The 23978-nt window shown below is 40.7% G+C and overlaps 1 protein-coding gene across 1 annotated transcript in view; it reads right to left on the reverse strand.

The window, feature by feature from the left end:
* The window catches only part of PGM5 (phosphoglucomutase 5), a 179890-nt gene that overhangs the window by 73172 nt on the left and 82740 nt on the right, over positions 1 to 23978 (reverse strand). The gene's annotated exons all lie outside the window — the stretch shown is intronic.

A 23978-nucleotide genomic window follows, 5' to 3' on the forward strand; every position in this document is an offset into this window, starting at 1 on the left:
GTCTTTAGGATCTACTAATTCCATAGCTAGATTTCAGAACAACTTGGGTAGTGTTGACAGATTTCAGGATATCAAGTCATAAGTTAGAAAATAATAAATAACCCATTTCAATGGTTCTCAATTTTGCTTTCTCCACCATATAGAAAATATTAAGTTAATATACAGAATATTTTTTACATTTGTTTCACTTCTATACATTTTTCTTTATCTTTTTGGAAAGAGTCCACATGGGGATATCAGAATCTAAATTAAGACGGTATTTGGGCACAAACACTTTGCAATATTGTTTAACAGTATCTACTAAAGACGACCTTACCCATATTCTATGAACCAGAAATTCAACTCCTAGAAATTACTAATGACGTGTAGCAGACACTGTGATGTGCTGCTCAGATTTACCCCAACCACACCCATCCACCTGCTCCCCAGTGGACACATGCGTGCACACACACACACACTTTAGACATTTTAGGATGAAAATATGCATTCTACCAGCTACTAGGAATGCTGATTGCTGACAGCTCGCAGATGTGGCCCCTATTCTTTGCCAAAGAGAGATGTCTCACCCCAAATCATGTTCCCATTCCTGGGTTAATCCACATTCAGTGACTGGTATAAAGGGTTGTATAAAGACCTGGCCTCCTTGCCCCAATTTTGCACAACTCTAGAGGGCCATTTCAGCTCCAGAGCTCCCACAGGTTCATGGCTGAGGCCTTTGTTGTGACTGCATTTCAATCCAACTTCTCTGTGTTCAATCCTCCTTTCTTACTCCCCCATAAGTTTTGATCTTGAATGCAACTTTGATCGTGAAGGCAGAAAGGAATAAACTTCCTGAAAGCAAATATCTCTGTGTTGCTTCCTGGGGAACACAGTGTGCAATGTTGCTCAACAGGGTGTATATATAAGATTTTACAAGAATGATCATAGAATCACAATTTGTAATAACTGAAACAATCCTAATGTCCATCAAAGTAGAATGGACAAATAATTTCTGATATACAATGTAATACTATAAATCCTATTGTGCAAACTATTGCCGCATGCAACAATTTGAATGACTCTCATAAATATAACCCAGACAGGATCTGGCTTATGATGGCTTGACTTACAATTTTTCCCCTTTATGATTGGTTTATCCAGATACTACCCCATCGTAAGTTGAGGAGCTCCTATGACTTATGGTGGGGTTGTGGTTTCTACTGAATGACTATCGCTTTTGCACCATCATAAAGTCAAAAACTCTTAAGTTGAACCATCATACATCAGAGACTGTGTGCTGTGTTGCCAGCATTAAATGCATTTTTGACTTAACGATATTTTTGACTTAAGATGGGTTTATCAGGATGCAATACCATCTTAAGTTAAAGAGCATCTGTATTAAGTAAAAGAAGTCAGTAACAAAGGTGTATACACTGTATTGTTCCACTTAGATAAAATTCAAAAACAGCCAAAACTTATCAATGCTGTCAAGTTTCAGGCTCAGAGAAGTCAAGTTTTTGTTCAAAGTCCCACAGAGGTAAGGGGCAGTGCTAGAAATGGGACCCAGATCTGCTTAGTTCTCCTCATGTTCCATTCCATTACACCATCCTGTCTCTTCAAATGTCTTAGTGCCTCATGAGAGATGTAGATCTCAAAGCAGGCTAGGGAATGAGCTGATACCACAGACACTGGCCTGAAGAGTTTTATCTTCCCCATATGCTAGCAAACAAAAGAGAAAAACACCAAATGCCTACCAACAGCAAGATTTAGTCATTTAAAGGCTGTGAGGGCAGGGGATGACCGTAGAGTGGGATCAACGAGGGTCTTGAGAAAGAAGAGGAAGAAAGACAAACACAGGATAAAATACGCCACATAGTAATGATTCCTTTAGGTTGGCTTTGTGGCCAGCTAAAGGAAAAAAACATCTAGAAACTCTTGCCATGGGAAGGTGAACACCTCGCTTTTCACAAACCCCAAATACAATGAATGTGCTCAGGACTGAAAAATTGTGTGCTGCCTCTTCCAGTTTGTATTGAAAATCACTTTTCAGGTGGTCAGCTGTTATTTCAAATATTCTGTCTTCTCTCTTTTTCAATGGTTTAAGAAAGATATAGAATCATGCTTACATCCTGGTAGAAACAATGAAAGAAACCATCCACAAACTGTACAGCAAAGGTAAATTTTCTTTTACCTTTATAATAACATTATCTTCATGGTCAGAAGACTATGGAAGGTCAGAATAACATTACTTTCATTGTCAGAAGCTCAAGGAAGAGAAAATAAGTCACACAGAAGCCTTCTGGGACAGCACATAGTCAAGCCTGGGTCAAAGTTAATTCAACAAAGATGAATGCATATGGATGACAAATAAAATGTGTAACATGGGGCAGAGGTGAGGGTGAGAGTGAGGGTATGGGGTGTGGGGATGTATGTTCTCTGACCAAAACATTCTTGTAGGTTCAAAGCCAAGTTGGCAGGTCTGAAGGGAGGGAAAAGGATTTCCCTAGCTCCCACCCTTTCAAATTAATCACTGTCAGGAGGTCATCAAGCTGAAGGCTGTGGCTGGATTTTAAAGGACCGGATACTTTTATAACTATGAGCCACAGTTGCAGGTATTCAAGCCAAAATAACAATATAGGTAATCAAATTCCAGGATTCTGGGTATGAGTTAATTGTGTCCTAGGGTCAGAAAGGAATTTCCCTCTTTCCTCCCTCTCCTGAACTTGGGATTCATCCCAAACGCAGCATTCAGCAGATACCATGCGTTAGACGGGCTTTTGGCAGGAGGCCCCTGGAATCTCTGAAATCCTCTAGTACAAAAGCTGAAAACGAAGTTGACCATGCTGAGGGGCTGAACCCTTCTCCCCAGCTGCTTGCCATTGTGTGGGGGAGATAAACATGAGAACTCACTTCCTAGGAAAGGCCAGAGTGTGAAGGGAAAAAAAGAAAAGTAACCTGGGCCACATTTTTCCTGCAAGTGAGAATGAGCCTGAAAACTATGCTGGATATAACTCTTTAGCCTGAATTTTAAAACCTCCTAAAATGTGACTTAGGTTGGAAATTGTCTCAACCTAGCTTTCCAACAGTTTCTCCCACACTATTCCTTATGTGTTCTATGCTGCCAACAAGATGAATGATTTCCTATTTTCCAAATATGCCCTTAAGTTTTTTTGCTGTATATTGTCCAGTCCTTTTTTATGCTATTCATTTCTCCTGGATTAATCCTTCTTTCTCACCTCTGTCAGAACACTTCAAGTTGCCTGAAGACCTACCTTAAATGCTTTTCCAGCATAAAGCCTGTTATTTCATTTTGTGCTCTTGTAATGGGATAGCTCATACTAGATAATTTATAAAAAATAGAAATTTATTTCCCACAGTTCTAGAGGTTGGGAAGTCCAAGATCAAAGCAACAGCATCTGATGTGGTGAGGCCTTCTTGCTGCACATGGCAAAGGCAGCAGGAAAAGCTAGCCTCATTCTGTGTAAAGGCTTTTTTATAAGGGTCTTAATGCCATTAATGAGGAAGGAGCCCTCCTGGGCTGATCATCTCTTAAAGGCCCTCTCTCTGAGTACTATCACATTGGCAACACCTGACTTTTGGAAGGAATGAAGTTCCAGCATGAATATTGCAAGCTACAAAAACTTCCAAACCATAACAAAGCCTGTGGCAAAGACTCCTAGGTGGTCAAAAATCCATCTCATCTTTTCGGACACACGGGTGGAATATAGTTCTCAAACTCCCTTGAAATTAGCTGTGGCCATGTGACTGAGTTCTAGCCAATGAAACTCAAGTTCTAGCCAATGGAACCCCTCTTTCAGATCTGGCTACAAGATCTTTTTGTTTTCCACATTCCTTCTCCTTCTGCCAGCTTGATGTGGACAAGCCCAGCAACCTTAAAAGCCTTATGTTGAAGATAGCCGCCCCATGAGAGGGGAGGACCTGGATCTCTGAATCGCCATCTGGTACAGAGTCAACTATGAATCAGGAACACCTGTTTTTAACTTTAGGAGACTGAAGACACCTTTTTATGTGTTTGAGTGGTTATACATCTTGGGGATAGTTTTATAGTAGCAGCTACACTATCTTAATGAATCTAGTCCTTTCCTCATCACTGAAATCAATCCAATGTGACACTTCCCGCTGCAGAGCTTCCGTGGTATAGGTCTTTATGTTCACATTGTCCTTGCACATGCTGTGTGCTGACTGAACACTTTCCCTCCACACACAAACACTATCAATGTGCTAGAACTTCTATGAGGGCAGGAACTGCATCTTATATGTCTTCATGGCTCCTTCAATGTCTAGAATAAAACAGTGTCTCTCCAGACTTGTCCTCAATAAATGCTATATGATTTCAGTTGACTAATAAATATTATTTAAGGAGTTGTTAAAAGGGTTTTTAAATAGCAGGGGACTAAGTAAATCTATTTTATGGTCTTTTCTCCTTGAAGTTTTCTTTAAAATATAATTAAGTCATTTCTGCATGTTTTATCTAAATTAGTCATTTTGAGAAAAGATAATTTCTCCAGGTATTAATTAGTGGGGCTATTAGGATGTGGCAAAGGCATATCTTAGAAAGACAGATCTTACAGAAAGAGGGGCAGTGACTAAATGATCATCAAAGGTTTGAGGAACAAAAGGACACTTTTTTTTTATTATTATACTTTAAGTTCTAGGGTACATGTGCATAACGTGCAGGTTTGTTACATATGTATACTTGTGCCATGTTGGTGTGCTGCACCCATCAACTCGTCAGCACCCATCAATTCATCATTTATATCAGGTATAACTCCCCAGTGCAATCCCTCCCCGCTCCCCCCTCCTCATGATAGGCCCCAGTGTGTGATGTTCCCCTTCCCGAGTCCAAGTGATCTCATTGTTCAGTTCCCACCTATGAGTGAGAACATGCGGTGTTTGGTTTTCTCTTCTTGTGATAGTTTGCTAAGAATGATGGTTTCCAGCTGCATCCATGTCCCTACAAAGGATGCAAACTCATCCTTTTTTATGGCTGCATAGTATTCCATGGTGTATATGTGCCACATTTTCTTAATCCAGTCTGTCACAGATGGACATCTGGGTTGATTCCAAGTCTTTGCTATTGTGAATAGAGGACACATTATTTTTATCTTACCATTCTGATGGTCACGCTATCCTTATGTGATCAAACAGGATAGTAAATACAAAAGTACCTTAAAAGTGCCCTGAAAGCTCACTAAGCATAGGGGTGCTGACATATCCACCTTTGCGCCTCCAGTGTCCTGGCCAGTGCTTGCCCATAGTAGGTATTCAAATATTTATTAACCCAAAGCACTATATCATTATGTATGATAAGAGTCTACCAGAATATCATATATTGATGACTCTTTGTTTACCTTGCAAGAGAGTAGCCAAATAAACACAGGATGATCATATCAAGTGCATGAGGCATATCCAGCTGCTCTTGGAATCCTCCTTCAAGAAAGCTGTGATAGATTTAAAGAGCACAAGATTCAGGTCTCTCTTCCTTTCCTCTGTCTTAAAATGTCCACTTTCTTGAGAGCCAAGAAGGGCCCATGGTACTATTCTCTACACCTTGAACTCTCAGACCCCTTTTAAGACCCTCAAATACACAGATTAGAAAAAGATATTTGCGTCATATATATCTAACAAAGGACTTACATGCAGTTTATATTTTAAAAATTCATATAAACAAGCTTTTTTTTTTTTTTTTTAAGGCAGATAACCTTAGAAAATAGGCAAAAGTTTTGAACAGGCACTTTACAAAAAAACATATTCAAATAACAATTAGCATATGAAAAGATGCTCAACATCACTAGAGATCAGAGAAATGCAAATTAAAACCACAGTGAAATATTACTATGTATCCACAAGAGTAGCTGGAAAGAGTGGTATTGCTAAGTGCTGGTAAAGATGTGGAGCCCTAATATACTGTTGAAGGGATGAAAATTATTACCAACTGTGGTGTATTTATTCAATGTGGTATATTCACACAAAGGGGTACCTTAGGACAACAAAAATGAACTGCCTGCCATTAGATGAAACAATAAGAATGAATGTCATGCTCATAACATTGAGTAAAATAAGCCAGACCCAGAGGAATATAAACTGTATGATTTCATTTATGTATCACTCAAAAATAGACAAAATTCATCATTGATGGGAAAAGTCAGAATAGTGGTTACCTCTCAGGAGGAGAGAGAATAAGTGATCAGCATGGGGAACAAGGAAGCTTCAGGTGCTATTCTGTTTCTTGATCCAGGTGGTAGTTACAAGGTATGTTCATTTGGTGAAAAATTCCTTGAAGTAAACATTTATGAGTTGTGCCTTTTCTGTATGTCCATTATACTTCAATTAAAAGTTTATTTAAAACAAAAAGCTCTCTGCAGTGGTTATGACTAAGTGCATGTTTGAATTAGCGATGTTTACATAATCCCAAGAAACAAACTACTGAAGATGGAGTTTAATAGCATCCTGGATATGCTGGTTAATGTCTAACAGACATTTAACACAACAGCCCTCAAGTTAGCTCTTCAATATTTTCACATTGATGAGTTCACTCCCAGATCCCTTCTTTGATGTCTAGCACTGCTGGCTGGGGCTGCTCTATGATAAAAGGCTTATATGAGTTTGTACTTTAAAAGTCTGTTTAAGAAAGCCTACCTGGTTCATATATGAATGAGGCAGAGTTCAGCTAAACCTGGTTTTCTAATAGCAATCTTCAAATCTACTCTTAAACCCATTTTTTGGATGGAACAACTCACACTTTCAGGTATTAATAAAATAAACATAAAACACGAGGCTATCATAATAAGGGAACTACAAAAGTTTTTCAACCATATATATAAATTTTGGCAAAGTGCTATTCAATCCTGGGACCTCCATTATTTCAGCCTGGTCTAAATCTCAAAATCCACATATTAAATAACTCCTTCCTTGCCTGTCTTATCAGAGAGGTCGTAAGGTTCAAATGGGATAGTATATAATTTTGCAAAATGGCCTACAGAGTTGCAATATTGTCACTGCTCTTAGTACTGGACCTTTCACTTAACCCAAAGGGAACGAAATATATCATTTAAAGAATATTTAAAAGAAAAAGCATGTCTCATAGTATCTCTAAACTTCTAGCGTTTGACCAATTATAAAACAAATAAAGGTGGACCCCAACCCCATGGGCCTTTTTGCCGCTTTACCTAGAAGCTTCTCCACTTTCATTTTAGGTAAGTGTCATAGGGAAAAGGACTCTTTCCAGTTAGATCTTAAATTTTGTTAGGCAACATAGGCAGGCAGATTTCTGAAAATCCTGACTTTACTTGAAAGAAAAAAACAAAACAAAACAAAAAAAACTTGGCTTTAGGAAATGGACCAAAGATCCAAGAGAAAAATAGTAAAATTGAAACTACCACACTCTTTTCAACTGTTAAATAATCTGGGCCCCTACATCTGGGAAATTAACAAGTGTCTGTGTTTACAGCCTTGATGCTTGAGCACTTTAATGTAAGCTGTTCCTGGCTCTGGTTATTTTCAAAGAAAATAAATTGCCAAGGGTCTAGCACTGGGGAATTTTAAGTCTCAAGTGCTCCAGCTAAGTTGAGAGATAGTTAAGAGACAATTGTCAGCTACCCTTCAGGCTTCCATGAGTTGTTCCCAGAGTAGCAAAACATGAATCATCTTCTTATCTTTTTGTTTTGTTTTGCTTTGTATTTTCCATGTTATACAGACCTCTTATTGAAGCCTTAAAAAAAAAAAAAAAAAGACCTATATAATACTCTTGGAAGATGTAAAATCAGTTCATTCACTCCTATAAACTAAAAGTGGTAATCACTGACATGACAGCTCCAACCCAGGAGATAAAGCATTTCTGTAAAACAAAGCTTTTTATGTTTCTTAAACTATTTTTGTTTGTTCTCTTTTCTACGTCCGATTGGCATGTTTTCTTAGTATTATGAAATCTTATTGAATCTATGTCATAAGACACAAGGGAAAGGACACATCGAGGCACTGTACATTAAATGAATATATAGCAACTGTAAATGGATACTCGCTCTAAAAGAAGAAGAAAGAACAGAGAAGACTAGTATTTGTATAATGCTGCTTCACTACTCTATGAGTAACGGTAATTCTATGAGGCATGGGTATCCATTGAAATACAATGGCATTATCAGTGTTCCCAAAGCAAACACCTGTTCCTTGCTATGGTGTTTCATATTGGATTCTGTTTCAGCAAGGCCACAGGGACTTCACTGTCTGCCCCATGTTCCATGAGGGGGGAATAAAGAATGGCCAGAATATTCTAAAAGCTGGGTCTAAATATAAGAAAAAGATTGATAAATGTAATCACATTAAAAATTATAAAATTACTATTTGTCAAAGACACTCAAAAAACAAAGTAAGCCATAGATTGAGAGAAGATAGTTGCAATGCATAAAATCAAAGGATTAATGGCTAATCTAAATGAAGAAGTCCTACAAACTGATAAGAAAAACTCAGATGACCTAAGCAAGTCACAAAGGAGGAAGACTGATTGGCCAATATGAAAATATATAGTAAATCAGGGAAATGAAAATTAAAATAACAGCCAGGTATCATGTCACATGCATCACATTAGCCAAATAAGAAAAAAAGAGGCTGGGCACAGTGGCTTACACCTGTAATCACAGCACTTCGGGAGGCCGAGGAGGGTAGATCACCTGAGTTCAGGAGTTCAAAACCAGCCTGACCAAGATGGCAAAACCCTGTTTCTACTAAAAATACAAAAAATTGGCCAGGCGTGGTGGTGGGCACCTGTAATCCCAGATACTTGGGAGGTTGAGGCAGGAGAATCACTTGAACCCAGGAGGCGGAGGCTGCAGTGAGAAGAGATTGCACCATTGTACTCCAGCCTGGGTAACAAAGTGAGACTCTGTCTCAAAAAAAAAAAAAAAAAGAGGCCAGGGCACAGTGGCTCTTGTATGTAACCCCAGCACTTTGGGATGCCCAAGCAGGTGGCTCACAAGGTCAGGAGATCGAGACCATCCTGGCTGACAGGGTGAAACCCTGTCTCTACTAAAAATACAAAAAAAAAAAAAAAAATTAGCCAGGCGTGGTGGTGGGCACCTGTAGTCCCAGGTACTTGGGAGGCTGAGGCAGGAGAACAGCATGAACCTGGGAGGCAGAAATTGCAGTGAGCCGAGATCGTGCCATTGCACTCCAGCCTGGGTGACAGAGTGAGACTCCGTCTCAAAAAAAAAAAAAAAAAAATCTAATAATACCAAATATTGGTGAAGTGTCATGAGAAAAACGAAAAGAAAAAACAAAACACAACAAGATTATAAGTTGGTACACTCACTTTACACTCAGAGTTGTTTGAGAATTCCTGGTAGACTTGATCATAATCCAGCAAGCCCCACTCTGGTATCTTTCCTAGAGAAACTTGAACCCATGTGCACAAGATGAGGCTCAAGGATGCTTATTACCACACTATATGTGAAAGAGAAATAGAACTAAATCAGAAGCAACCTATTATCCATCAGAAAGGCACTAGACAAGCTGTAGTTTATCTCTACAGTGACAAACAGCTATAGTCCAAGGCCACCAAATTATAGAATGCAAAAGAGCCACAAAAAAGAAATTGTATGTACTTTTGTCTTGCAATATTATCTCAGACTCCTGCTATTCCAATTACTGTTTCTTCATCAATAGTTCATATTGAAAACCTAGTGGGATATCGCTCAAACTCTTTAGTAATAGGTTTCAGATATTTGCAACATTGAAGAATAAATGGGACTAAATGAAGAGACAACACCACCTGGCTCAGAGAAGCAGCCAGAACCCACCAATGCCACTAGGGCTGTGGAGGAACTTGGAAGATCCCCCATAACTATGCCTCTGATGGCAGAAGGCAAGTCTGTGCACGCTAGCTGCAGCCAAATATAATTAATTAGCCTGGGCATTTCCCAAGATTCTTAGTGCCTTTTATTTACATGAACAGAGCTCAAAACCTTTCCTGTTTTTTTTTTTTTTTTTTTTAAACTAAGAGATGGTGTTTACATTTTGTGTGCTATGAACATTTCCCCTTCCTTTTCTCCTGCTAACCTGTCCACCAATATCACAGAAAAGAATTCATCAGTCCTGTGTGTGGTTCTTATCTTTGGCTCTCTTTAGGGAGTTCCTGTTTTTTGGACAATAGATTAGTATCTCTCAGGGCCAAAACTCTACAGATGCCAGGTGGAGATGCCCTGAGCAGGGCGACGTGCAAAGCTTTGGGTTCCCTTTGGGAATGTGAGTGTCAGCTGTCCATGATGGGTTCAGAATACCATGGATTGAACACCACATTCCACCTGTTTCATTTCATCATGTAACTCTGATCTGTGACCCAATGGATGACGCACGTTGCCGTTTCCTATGAAGCCAAATCAGGTCACAGGCAGCTCTCTCTGTCTGGTTCCGAGAAGACAAGCATATATCAAGGGATGCAGAGGCAGGCATCCCACCTGAAAGGAACCTCCTCAAGACTGCACTTATCTTCCCAGGGTTTTCTTTGGTCACTCAGGTTTGGGTTTAATTTTATCAGGAAGCATAAGGAAAGGTCATGCCATATTAATTCTGCTCTAATGTTGTCTTTTAAAGAAACACTTCAGTTTAATGACACATAGTTATGAGGAAAGGGAATATTGAAAATTTCCCTTTTCAATATGATACTGCTTCAGTTCTTTGCACACATCATCCACTTAGGTAGGGATACTCCTTGTATCAGTGAGGGCCCCAACAGAATTGATGGCACACTCAAAACTGAGTAATTTGAGAGTTTAATACAGGAACTGTTTACACAGGTGTGGCTAGTGGAGAGGGCAAGTAACATCAGGGCTACCAGCATCCTACCCCTAGATTCATTACTGAAATCCAGGGACAGATCTGTGTGGAGAGGGCTGCCTGGCAGCAACCTTGACCTTCAGAAGAGTCATGTTGCCAGCCTACGGAAATCCCATAGGGAGAGAAAGAAATCCCTGCCCACATTCTCCTCCTTCTGTCTAGTAACTGCAGTGCTCCCAATTGCCAAAGCCCAACTAAAATCTGGAGGGAAGAGGGGGTCTCTTGATAGTCCCTGTAGGTCAGTCTGCAGGACGGGGAGCAGAGAGAAAGAGATGGAGTGGAGGTCTTGAAGGCAAATGAAAGACACCAGTACCATTCCCTCCTGGACTCAGACCACTTCCTTACTTTCCAGGTTTATCTAGCCAGTCCTCTCTTTGTACTGCCACTGCAATCCCCAGGAGTTAGACACTCAGCACAGGATATTGCGTTAGATGCTGGGACACCTAACTCCCTCTCTAATCCGTGAGCTTCTTGAAGGTAAGTGCTTAAAGACACTTGCTCATTTCATGCAAACATCATGGGGCCCATCAGAACATGGACTCCTCCTACATTAGTATAAAGATGTTTAGATTCCAGAACCTGGTCTTAAAACATCAGTGGAAGCAAATACATGGGATGATTGAAAGTTTGAGATAAGCAGGGAGATTACAGCATGTTCACACCTATAATCCCAACACTTTGGGAGGCCAAAGATGGGGGATAGCTTGAGTTCAGGAGTTTGAGACCACCCTGGGCAAAACTCCTGGCTCAAAAAAGGAAAAATACAAAAATTAGCCAGGTGTGGTGGTGTGCACATGTAGTCTCATCTACTTGGGAGGCTGAGATGGGAGGATCGCTTGAGTCCAGGAGTTCAAGGCTGCAGTTAGCTATAATCATGCCACTGTACTCCAGCCTGGGCAGCAGCAAGACCCTGTCTCAAAAAACAAAACAAAACCAGAAAGCTTAAGATAAATGAAATGATGGTGGGTGAATTTCCAAATGGAATTAGTTGACTGAAAAGGCTGAAAACCTTATATGTTAATTCACCAAGTCCAGTGCTGTAAATTTATTATGAAAAGGTAAGAGACTATGGTAAAAGTGGCCTCTCTACCTTGGTGGGATGTTTCAAAACCAAATGCTCACTTCGTTGTATAACTTCACAAAGAGAGTAGAGTATACATTTCTCACATTTACACAGAGTACCTTGCGGGGTTGATGGTTTCATTCAGCACACATGGGAAAACGCTGGCCGAGATTTACCAACCAATGTTTTCTTCATATGACTATGATAATGGTGGAGTTCTAGGGAATTTACTCCCACTGAACACTTTCGAAGAGCAAGGCAGAAGGAGTATGTCAAATGCTCTTAACTCACATCAAGGATTCCCAGCAAGATGCCTTATCCAAAGAGCCTTGAGAAAGGAGACGTTGGAAGGGGATGCCTTGGAAGCAGAGATACTCCTCCTCCAGGTCCTAACTTATACTAAGCTCTGAACTCAGCAGGGAGGGGCAGCCCTGCCTTAGCCTCCACTCTGGGACTAGCCTAGTGGGGACAGCTGGAGCATGGTTAGTGAATGTGGCTGACAGCAGGTCTGTTTGGTATCTGAGTGACGTGTGCTCTGTTCCCCTGAGCAGTCTGATTGTGGGGTTCAGACCCAGGGAAGGTGGTAGGGGAAGAGGAAGGAGATGGGAACAGCAGCTGTTTGCATTCAGGATCACCCACCCAGTGTTACCTGCACTGAGACCGATCCTCTCTCAGAGGGCCTAGTCGTCTCTGGGAGACAGAGACCAAAATAGGTTGGTGAGAACAGGCAGTTCCTGAGATCAACTGGAGAAACAGAGACTCCCCAGGGAGATGAGAAGGCCACTTAACTGACCCTCCCCCTTCTCTGGAGACCAAGGCAAGGACCATGTTGGTCTGTGTGGTTCTATTCCGTGCTTAGGAGAAACTTTCTACTAAGAGAAGGGCAGGGAGCTTTTACTTCAAGGACTAACTGCCAGACAACAAGCAAGCCTGCTGGTGGTAGAAGGGCAAAGGGCTAGTAGAGAAGTGAATGGAAGACTCCAGGGCTTGTGAGCTTGGAACTGCTTCGGGGCAGAGTCTTGTGGTGGGGGAGGGGGCTGGTGAGCAGTCCCTTTAGGTCAAAATCCCACAGCCAACACAGGAGGGAGGTAAAGACAATGGAGCAGGAGGAATACCTCTCTCTCTGTCAGACCAGGGCTGAAGCCCAAGCCTTTTGTGCTAAAGATATCCCTTCTCCAAGACCCAATAATTTATGGCTATTAAAAAGTATTGTAGCACACTGAGTTTCTCAGAACACTTTAATGCCATCTGCGAAAGCGCTGCCATAATAAATACTCAAATGTAGGGTGTTTGCAATGGGAATAATGCCCCCTTGGTATGTGGTGCCCTTACACAGTGCACATCCTGTGCAACTGGATGCAGCAGCTCACCATTGGCCTCACCTGAATTCAGGCAGAATAGAACCTACTGTCCTCAAATCCTCTAAGGACATTTATGGTGTAGCAGGAAGTGGACTACACCCTTCAGATATGGTCACACGATGAAGAGTGGCCCTGAAAGCCTTTCACCATCTTTGAACTGTTGAAGACACAATTTTGAATGGCATATTTTATTTTTTCCAATTGTGTGCCCTGTGCAAAAGCATTCGGTGTTGGTAAACTCTGTGAACGTGTGTGTGTGAGGCCCCATCCCATGTCACACCAAAAATATTAAAATACATCCACATCTCACATAAATATCTACTTTTTGCCCCAAAAGAACTTGAAAGAATTTGTATAATTTTGCTTTTGAAATGATGAGGCTACAAATCACTCATTTAATTAACTACTGGCAAGGGTATTGCTCATGCACACTTTGGAAACCTTTCAAAAGAAGATAATATATCCTACAAATTATTCTAAAGTGTTATGGTGATTTCTTGAATATTAAATTTAAGAATAAAGTGACAACATGTGGTATTTTATACATATTCAATTAAGCAGTTAATCATGTTGGTGCTGCAGATGTCTTCATTTTGGAGCTTATAATTATTTTCAGGTCTTTAAGTAGGTTCATGAATATCAACAGTCCTAGGCAAGGGGCTGAAAGTGCCAATGAAGGATAAAATGCATGTGTGTATGTGTGTTTGTGTATGGATGTTCAAGTTGGTAGGTGGCTGTATATTTTGGGGACACAGAAGGATAGTTTAACTCATCAGGACCTTAGGTTATTTCTTGCACAATAAGGTTCCAGGAAGAATCCTCCACCTTTCCTACAACATTCTGCATATCTTGTTTTTACTTTCGTAAGGTTCTACAAATTTATTTCTGAACTTTCCATCCCAGAAATTCTCTCAGCCAGCTCACATTTTCTCTGTCAATTTCCAATGCAGTTAATTATGCAGATTTGGAATATGAGATACAGACACATGCAATCCCAGCACACTAACCCAACACTAAGCTACTGACTGAGTTTCTCTGCAAATCTTGAAACAATGTTCCAAGAGTCAGAAAAAAGAAATGATCCTTCACTTACATATTTTCTAGCTGGATGAAATATGACAGTGGATTTTTTTCCCCTCATGAAACCAAATGTGCATATCCAATCCAAATAAAAGTAGCAAATTGACTTCATATGATGTAAACTTTTATTAAACTTGCAGTATGATTACACATATGGAATTCCCAGATAGTGGCCTTAAAGGCCTGACCTATCAAATAAGCTTGTACAGCATTTCCCCCCCTTTTTGGCAAGCTGTAAAACATTCTGAGATGGGGGAGCCAGTGGTACTTAATTATTCACCTTCTCGGGAGAGGTTAAAGTTTTACACACTTTCTTGATAATAAGAACCACCTGGGATGCTAATTAAAAATGCAAATTCCTAGACTTCTTTGCTAGAATATTCTGGGTTACAGGTCTTGGTTAGAGCCCAGGTGTCAGTACTTAGAAGTAGTGTTTTTTTTATTGTTTTTTTTCTAGAGATTTTTGTATTTAGGCAAGTTTAAAATAGTTAAGACAAACTGTACGCAAATGACAGTGATCAATTAACACACACAATTGTATATATCTATTCAGTTTTAATAGCTGAATTTTGATGCACGTATTGTAGTGTTTAAGACGTCCTCAAAGGATATTATCTGATTGGGGGTTCAGACTTGAAGTGACATTGAACATTTGTGCTGGTAAGAGAGTCTACCATGTGAGCATGCTGACTATGCTAGTCAAACCCCAGCAGGCTGAGGTCCAACTCTTGCCTCCCCTTGACATCTCTCTTTTTTTTTTTTTTGAGACGGAGTCTCGCTCTGTCGCCCAGGCTGGAGTGCAGTGGCCAGATCTCAGCTCACTGCAAGCTCCGCCTCCCGGGTTTACGCCATTCTCCTGCCTCAGCCTCCCGAGTAGCTGGGACTACAGGCGCCCGCCACCTCGCCCGGCTATTTTTTTGTATTTTTTAGTAGAGACGGGGTTTCACCGTGTTAGCCAGGATGGTCTCGATCTCCTGACCTCATGATCCGCCCGTCTCGGCCTCCCAAAGTGCTGGGATTACAGGCTTGAGCCACCGCGCCCGGCCCGACATCTCTCTTAAATGTAAGCAAAGCAACTCCCCACCCTATCCCCATAGCTGTAAGCATCTCACTGGATTTAAAATCTGACACACCAGGGTTTGAAGTTCCGCTCTCACACTATTAATTCAGTGACACTTGCAAGCCAGTCATTTATCCTCTCTTATCCTCAGTTCCTGCATCTAAGATTAAAGAGGCTGTGCAGTACAGTGAAACAAGGTCTGGCTCCTTGGGTAGACAAACCTGGGTTCAAATCCTGACACCCACCTTTCACTAGCTTTGGGGACTTGGGTAAGTCACTGCTTTTCTACAAGCCTTCATGTCCTCATAGGCAGAGATGAGGGTAGTTGTGACACACGATAAACACTCCATAAATGCAGCTATCACTTAACAGGCAGAAATTCTTACCTTGGGTAGGGGAAAGTGCTTGTGTGAGTTGAAAGCACTCTGACCATGGGGTCCCCATCAGAGGGCACCCATAGCTGAATTTGACCTTGAGGAAAAGAATCTCTCCTCTCTTGAAGAAATACTCCTCAGTTTCACTTTCCAGGGACTCCAAAGGCTTGCAATTCCCAGACAAGCCATGCTTTTTGCCCTCCAGGACTTGGTGATGCTGCTTCCCTCACTTCGGCTGAGTCTTAACTGTCCTTTCAGTCTCAGCTTCTGGGAAGCACCACTGGAGCCCCAGAGCTACAGACTAAAGGTCTGTGTCCACTCCAAATTCATATGTTAAATCTTAACCCCCAATGTGATATTATTAGGAGGTGGGGCCTTTGGGAGGTGATTAGTTCATGAGGGTGAAGCCCTCATAAATGGGATTAGTGCCCTTACATTAGAGACTCCAGAGAGCTCCCTCAACCCTTCTGCCACACGAGGATACAGCAAAAAGACAGCCATCTATGAACAAGGAAACAGGCCCTTGCAATACACTGAATCTGCTGGGTCCTTGATCTTTGACTTCCCAGCCTCCAGAACTGTGAGAAATGCATTTCTGTTGTTTATAAACCACTCAGTCTATGGCACTTTGCTATAGTAGCCCAAGTGGACGAAGAAGTCTAGAATGAGCGGTCCCTCCTGGGGTTCCCCAGACACAATCAGCCCACCATCTGCTGTCCCATAGCACCTAGAGCGTTTCTGCCATAACACTTTTCACACTATGCTGTCCCCCGCATGCATCTCCAGCAGCTTCAGGAGGACAAGGGCTGTGTCTTTCTCTGAATAGCAACTCAGTTCAGGGTGTGGCAATGAACAGGGCTTGAGGGGTGTCTATTGATTGAACAATGATCTCTGGACTACATTCCAATGGGCGTAAGAAGGATTATCAAAAACTCAGGGCTGAAGAGATTCTAATATACAGAGCCCCAGCTGGTTTGCAAATCACTGCAGGTAGCAAGTGGTGCTCCTGCTGCAAGTGGACTTTGGCTGCACACAGAAAAAGAGTTAGAGAACCCCTGAGCTAACTGAGAAGAGAAGGGAGGTCCTGGTTAGTGCAGGTTTGTTAATGAAATTAGCATGACTCTTGGGTGCTGGGTGGAAGCCTCTGATTGGGAACAGGACTGCCCATGAATGTGCAGGGGTCTCAAGAGAGGCCGCACACAGCCTTCCCTAAGTGTATCCCCGAACAACTTGTGGCCTGGGTGACTCGGCTACCTGGGTGCCCTGGGAACAGCATTGCTACTGCCAGACCTGTCCCCAAACAGAGGGTTCAGACCTTTGGAGGACACATACTGTCACATTTCTGTAATTTTAGCCTCTCCTGCAGATTTTTGTTTACTGGGAAATATACCTCAAAAAGGTGGATTTCAAAGAAGGTGAATTTCAAAGAAGGAAGTGAGTCTGGGATTAGAAACTACTGGAGAAGACAACCTATTTGCCTATAAGTAGAAGCACCTCCTCCCCTCAAAGCCCCCTTTTCCTCTTCCCTCTTCCCCATCTTGTAAAATAAACCATAGTTTATTTCAGTGAAATCGTTATAGGTTTGCAATAAACGCTTTCTTTTTCTTTGCTCCAATTTAATTTGTTTCTGCCCCTGGCAACCCAAATGCCTGTATTTAAACAACCAATGTCCTCAGACTACTAACTGGAAAATGAAATTACCGAGAGATTAAATAGTTTGTCCAAAGCTACGAACTGTAAGTGGCTGGGCAGGGAGTCAGGCCCTGTCCTGCCCAATTCCAGAACCCATTCTCTGTACACTGAATCATGCCAAGATGTTTTTAGGGACCTCTATGGGTATTTCTGGCTATGTTTTGCCTATAAAAAATTGTTTATAAAAAGTGTGCTAGATTGAAATAGTGGAACTGTAGGAAACACTTGTTGCAAAGACCAAAACTATAGCCTTCTTCTAGCAGCAATAGTAATAATAATAACAGCTAACTTTTCAGCATTTACTATGTGTTAGGCACTGTGCTAAACACTGTAAAAGGATGTTATCACCTTTATCCTCCCCATTCTTAATAGAGGATATTGAGACTCAGAGAGGTTATATGACTTGTCCAAGGCCTCAGAGCTAGTACAAAAAAAGCCCTGTGGTTCAAAGCCAGCTCTCTCTCTCTCTCCAAACTCAAGCCTCACTGTACAGAAATGAATGGTACAGTGCAGGCAGGACAAACAGAAACCTTAAAGAGGCAGTGGTTGCTTCTCTGCAGCCATCATTATAATTCACAACAGGGAGGCATGTCCAAGTAATATCAGGATGTGCAAGTTGTGAAATTTTCACTAAAAGTCAGAAGGCCAGTGGTGAGGTGGGATTTTAGTGAAAACTAAGAGGTCGGCTGCATTTGGCAGTGAGCATGATCCTCAGACATTTTCCTCCCTCCAGCTTGGCACCAGCAACCCCTTGTGATTTATGCTTCAGAGACACACAGAGTTTGCAGGCACCAACTCTGCAGTAGCAAAGAAAATGGATGGGCTGCCTTGGGATGTTTTCCCTGCACGCACCACGTTCCCTTAAAAGGCCTCCAGTGTATACACAGTTCTGACAGGAGGGCAGAGTGAAAGAACGGCTGGGCTGCTCTTCCCCCTTATATGGTCAAGTATTACCATGGCATCCTCCCTTCTAATTTATGAAGCAAAGGAGTGGAGGAATGCTGATCAGAAGATGGGAGGATGTTTTACCAGAGAGACGATATAAAGCTCATCTTGCTGGCAAATGACTTATAAGACCAAGTGGAACAGAACACACACTCGATGAGTTGAGTTTCTTTTTAACTCTAGAGAATAAACACTCTTATTCCTCTCTCGAATGTCAACATTTCATGAAGCCAAAGTATATGCAGAGCTCCTCCACCCCAGTGTTAGAGAGAGTGAAAAATAAAGCAAGAATAAAAACCTGTAGACTTCATCCTTCATAAGTTTATCTCCCTCCTTTCCTAGCCTTCATCTCCACATTAAACACATATACGCACAGAGACATGCATGGCACATACACAACCAATCAGGTGTCCGAACAGAGACAACAATTTCATTTTAAACAGAACACAGAAAGAAGATAGGGGATAAGTCCTCTACAATGAGTTCTTCTCCCTAATGGGCCTTGGCCATGTTGTTAGAGGCTATAGACCAAGTTTCCTCATTCACTGTCTATCCTGAGGCTGGACCCAATGAAGACAAGAGGGTGTATGAAATGAGAATGTACAGGAAAGTGCGTTGCACATTGTAAACCATATAATATCCATAGTTATTTCAAACATTGTGGTAATGTCCTCCCAGAATTATTACTTTTTAAATTACTATTTATTGGTTTTGTTTAATACACAACTGGTTTTCTTGGATGTAACCGAATATAAGTTATGACATTATTTAAATTACTTTCACCCTCGTTATAATTCACTTTCATTTGGTCAGTACTCTGGATTTATTTGGAAGGACATACTGGGCCAAAGGAACTCTTCTATCCTACCTCAAAAAGGACTGCTTGGCATCCATGCTACATTTTAATGGAGCATCATACAAGGTAGTAGACAGAGAAAGACTCAGGCATTTTATACACATAAAAAATATTCCTTCACCATTTGTAAACCACGTGTATGCAAGGAACACCTTGATGTTAAACTGATTACTTTTAAAAGGCACTTGGAGATCCCCAGATACATGGTAGAGCACAAATAACTACACTTAAGAAAACAACGGACAACACTCCCTTCAGTGTAACTCCCCCATATGAGAGGTGTTAGTGTAAATGTTTAGCCTGGAGGTTAAACTTCTTAAAAGCAGAAATTTACTAAAGCAGGCACTGCTGAGCCCCAATACGTAGAACTTGAAAAGGTTCTATTTAAGATCTTCATATGATCAGAACAATAAGGAAAACTTGAAAGGTACTCATGGCAGACTCTCTATCCTTTGGGTTTATTGAATGGCTACACTTGAGTCAGAGTGAATGAGCAGGTGTAAGGAGAGAATGCAAGATCTCCACGTTGTGTCCCAATATGCAGGCAGTGGAGCCCCTGGCTACCCTGGTGTCCACTGTATTCCAAGCATCCTCACACTACCTAGGGGGCCTAGGAGGGAGTTTTCAAAGGGTATGTCCAGTTGTTCAACTTTAAACATTTTCTAAGTGCTTGCAGCTCCAACTGATGGGGGTTCCTTCTAGGTACTGGGAGTCAAACAGGTGGTGTGCAGGTCTTTAGCTTTGATCACCTGCATTGGAATTACCTGACAATCTTGTTTAAAATGCAGATTCTTGTGTTCTATTCAGGAAGAATGGATCAGAATCTCTGGGGATGGGGCTCTGGAATCTGCATTTTACTAGGGATTTTTTTTTCCCACTAACCTAATCCTGATAAAATTCTTACGCACTCTAACATTTGAAGACAACTGCTATAAGCACTAAAAAAAAAATCCTATTGAGTTTAACACAGTTTTATACTTAGCAAAGAAATTAAGTTATGGCCCTAGACCCAAAGTATGTATTTCTTAAGATTTGTAACAAAAAGGGATATTAGGGGACATCTAGTTCAGCCTCTTCAATCTTTAGATGAAGAAAGCAAAGGTCCAGGCAGAGTAACTGACTTGCCCCGGGGTCTTAATGCCAGTGGAAGGCCAATCCCTGTGGCAGTTCTTGTCCAGGTCTAGTTCCAAAACTATTTGTCTTTCTGCCATAACACTCACCACACTCTCCACTCCTTCCTGTACCCCTTCTATGCCTATCTGCACACCCTCCGGGGGTGTTTAGTTTAAAATGTAGAATAACCCACCATGGTCATCTGAAAGCTCTTGTTTCTGCCTTTCAAATACCCAACCCCTGCTGAAGACAAGAGGTCACTGGTTTACTTTTGTAGAACTTTTCCCCTCCCCAGTGTATGTCACTCAAGGTGATCTCCTCTTGCCTGGCCAAAGAGTGGGCATGCGACTCAACTCATACTAAGAAAATGCTGAATCTTGAGTGAAGTGAAAATGGGGGAAATGTATGTCATTTCTTCCTTGATCTGGAAGACAATTCTCTGAAGAGATTGCCCATACATAATTCCTACCACCTAGGTTCCTATTATTTTTGAGACCAGCTTTTTCATTGATTCTGGGTTACTCCTTATCCTTCCATTACATTCCTTTTAAGTAATCTAAAATTGGTCTTGCTACTGGCACCCCAATAATTCTACTTGACCCATTTCCTTATATCATAACCATAAGCACTAGCATTTGACTGAATCCTATGGAAAGAGAAGTTAGGGTTAAATATCTCCCTTTTGGAAGCAGAAAGGATGTGAGACTTGCAGTTGGAGGGGTGGGGATGAGGCAGTACTGGAAACCCCAGTCTCCCTCAATGCCCACCACTCTACTTATTCCAAATAGCTCAACATTTCTGTCTTTCATCCCAAAACACCCCGTCCCTGAACTAAAAGGCTATCTATGAAACTGAAAATAGAAAGTCTGCCCACAACTGCAAGGTGATCCAAAAAAAAAAAAAAAAGAGAGAGACTCTTCTAAGTAGTGCATGCAATCTCCTCATGATCCAGTGCCAAAAAGCAAACAGGCTCCACCATATCTGCACAAGCAGACAGATTGTCCTCCTTGTCAGTCTGGGTTTTACCCTTAATGTTGTCTCCCTGGGACAGCACCCTGATCCCTGACCTACACTACATCTGCATGCAATTTCCACATAATAGGAGTTACTTTAAAGCCATAAATGCCATTAAGAGGCCTTTCTGCCAAAACCCATATTGCTCTTTTGTTACAAAGCTATACAAATATTTATGTTTTCTGTTTGACTTGGCAGAACAAAAAACTCTTAGACTCTCTACTGCTCTTGCTTTGAAAAGACCGCCTATCTTCTGCTGCAAGTTACTTGCCATTTACTGTGATTCTCCAAAATAAGTTCTAACTTTCTGGAGGAGAGTTGATAAAGAGGTCTAGCATTGGTAGTTGCCCCAGAGAAGTGGTATGCAAGCTGCGCAGCACATTAGGATTAAGAGGAAAGATTTAAAATGTATTTTAAGGTTTTAAATTAACCTACAATGAAATTGACTTTTTGCTGTGTTCTGTTTTATAAATTTTGACATGTGTAGATTTATGGAACTAGCACCACAATCAGGAAATATAATATTTCCATCACCCACAGAAACTCCCTAATGCAGTCACACACCTCCCTCCACCCCTAGTCCCTGGCAGCTACTGCTTTGTTTTCGTCTCCATAATTTTGTCTTTTTGAGCATAATATAAATGGGATCATACAGTATGTGACATTTTGAGTTGGGATCCTTCCATTGAGCAAAATCATTTGAGATGTATCCAAGTTGCGTGTATCAGAACTTCTGTGTAATTGCTGAGTAGTATTCCACTGTATAGATATATCACAGTTTATTATTCACCTGTTGAAGGACTTTGGGTTGTTTCCATTTTAGGGGCTATTATGAATATAGCTGCTATAAATATTTGTGTATAGTTTTAATTCTGTAGCTGTAGAATAAGAGTGGAAGTACAGGGTCATACGGTAAGCATCTGTTTAGTTTTATAAGCAATTGACAAACTGCTTTCCAGATTGCCCCTTTTTGTATTTCCATCAGTACTATACGACAGCTCCAGATGATGTGCATCCTCATCAACACTAAGGTATTAGCAGTAATTTTTATTTTAGCAATTCTAATTGTTGTGTAGCAGTATCTCATCACAGTTTTATTTGTATCTTCTAATGGTTAATGGTGTTGAACACATTTTCATGTTCTTATTTGACATCCATATATCCTCTTTGGTGAAGTATCTGTTCAAATATTTTATATAATTTTAATTGGGTTAACTGCTTTAACTCTTTAAATATGTTGAAAAAATTATGCCTTCTCCTATGAACTGCTTTAGCACCATTGTCAAAAAACAGTCACATTTATTTAGGTGTATTTCTGGACTCTCTATTCTGCTTCATTGTCTCTGCCTTTGCTGATAACACATTGCTTTTGGTTAATTAGAAAGTGTGATTCCTCCGAGCACTTTGAGAGGCCGAGGTGGGCAGATCACCTGAGGTCAGGAGTTCAGGACCAACCTGGCCAACATGGTGAAACCCCGTCTCTATTAAAAATACAAAAATCAGCTGGGCATGGTGGTGGCTCCTGCTGAGGCAGGAGGATCGCTTGAACCTGGGAGATGGAGGTTGCAGTGATCTGAGACCATGCCATTGCACTCCAGCCCTGGCAACAAGAGCAAAACTCTGTCTCAAAAAAAAAAAAAAAGGGTGATTTCTATAGCTTTCTTCTTTTTGAAAAATGTTTTGCCTCTTCTAGTTCCTTTGCCTTTCAATATAAATTTAGAATCAGTTTGTTTATATCTACCAAAATCCTGCAGAAATTTTTATTGGAATTGCATTAAAACTATAAATCAATTTACAAATAAATGACATCTTTACTATGTTGACTATGAACATTGTATGTCTCTCCTTCTAGGTATTCTTTGACTTTTTTTCATTAATGTTTTGTAGTTTTCAGCATATAGGTCATCTATGTGTTTTAATAAATTTACAGCTAAGTATTTAATTTTTCAGCAATCTAAATAGTATTTTTTTTCAATTCAGTTTCCAATTGAACATTGATAGTATATAAAAATAAAATTGACTTCTGAGTACTGACTTTGTATCCTCTGACCTTTCTTTATTAGTTCTAGGAGTTTTTGTGTGTGTGTATTACTTTGGACTTTCTATGTAGACAATTACGTTATTTGTGAATAGAAACCATTTTATTTTTTCCTTTTCACCCTCTATGCCTCTTAATTCTTTGTCTTGCCTTATTGCATTGGCTGGGTCTGCCAGTACAACATTGAATAATATTGGTGAAAGTGGATATCCTTGTCTTGTTCCTGATCTTAGGGGAAAGGTATTCAGTCTTTTTGTATTAAATATGATTTTAGCCAGAGGGTTATTGTAGATGCTCTTTATTTGTTTGAAGAAGTTACCTTTTATCCCTAGTTTGAATGGATGTTGAAACTTTGTCAAATGATCTTGTGCCTCAGGTGATATAATCACGTGGTCTTTCTCCTTAAACTGCTAATAGATTGTATTAATTGATTTTTAAACATTAAATCAGCCTCACTTTCCCAGTAAATCCCACTGATTTTTCTTTTCATATATCATTAGATGTACTGTGTTAATATTTTGTTTTATCTGCATCCTACAAATTTTGATGTATTTT

Source organism: Colobus angolensis, unplaced genomic scaffold, assembly GCF_000951035.1.
Source record: "Colobus angolensis palliatus isolate OR3802 unplaced genomic scaffold, Cang.pa_1.0 Scaffold419, whole genome shotgun sequence".
In the NCBI taxonomy this organism is placed as follows: Eukaryota; Metazoa; Chordata; class Mammalia; order Primates; family Cercopithecidae; genus Colobus; species Colobus angolensis.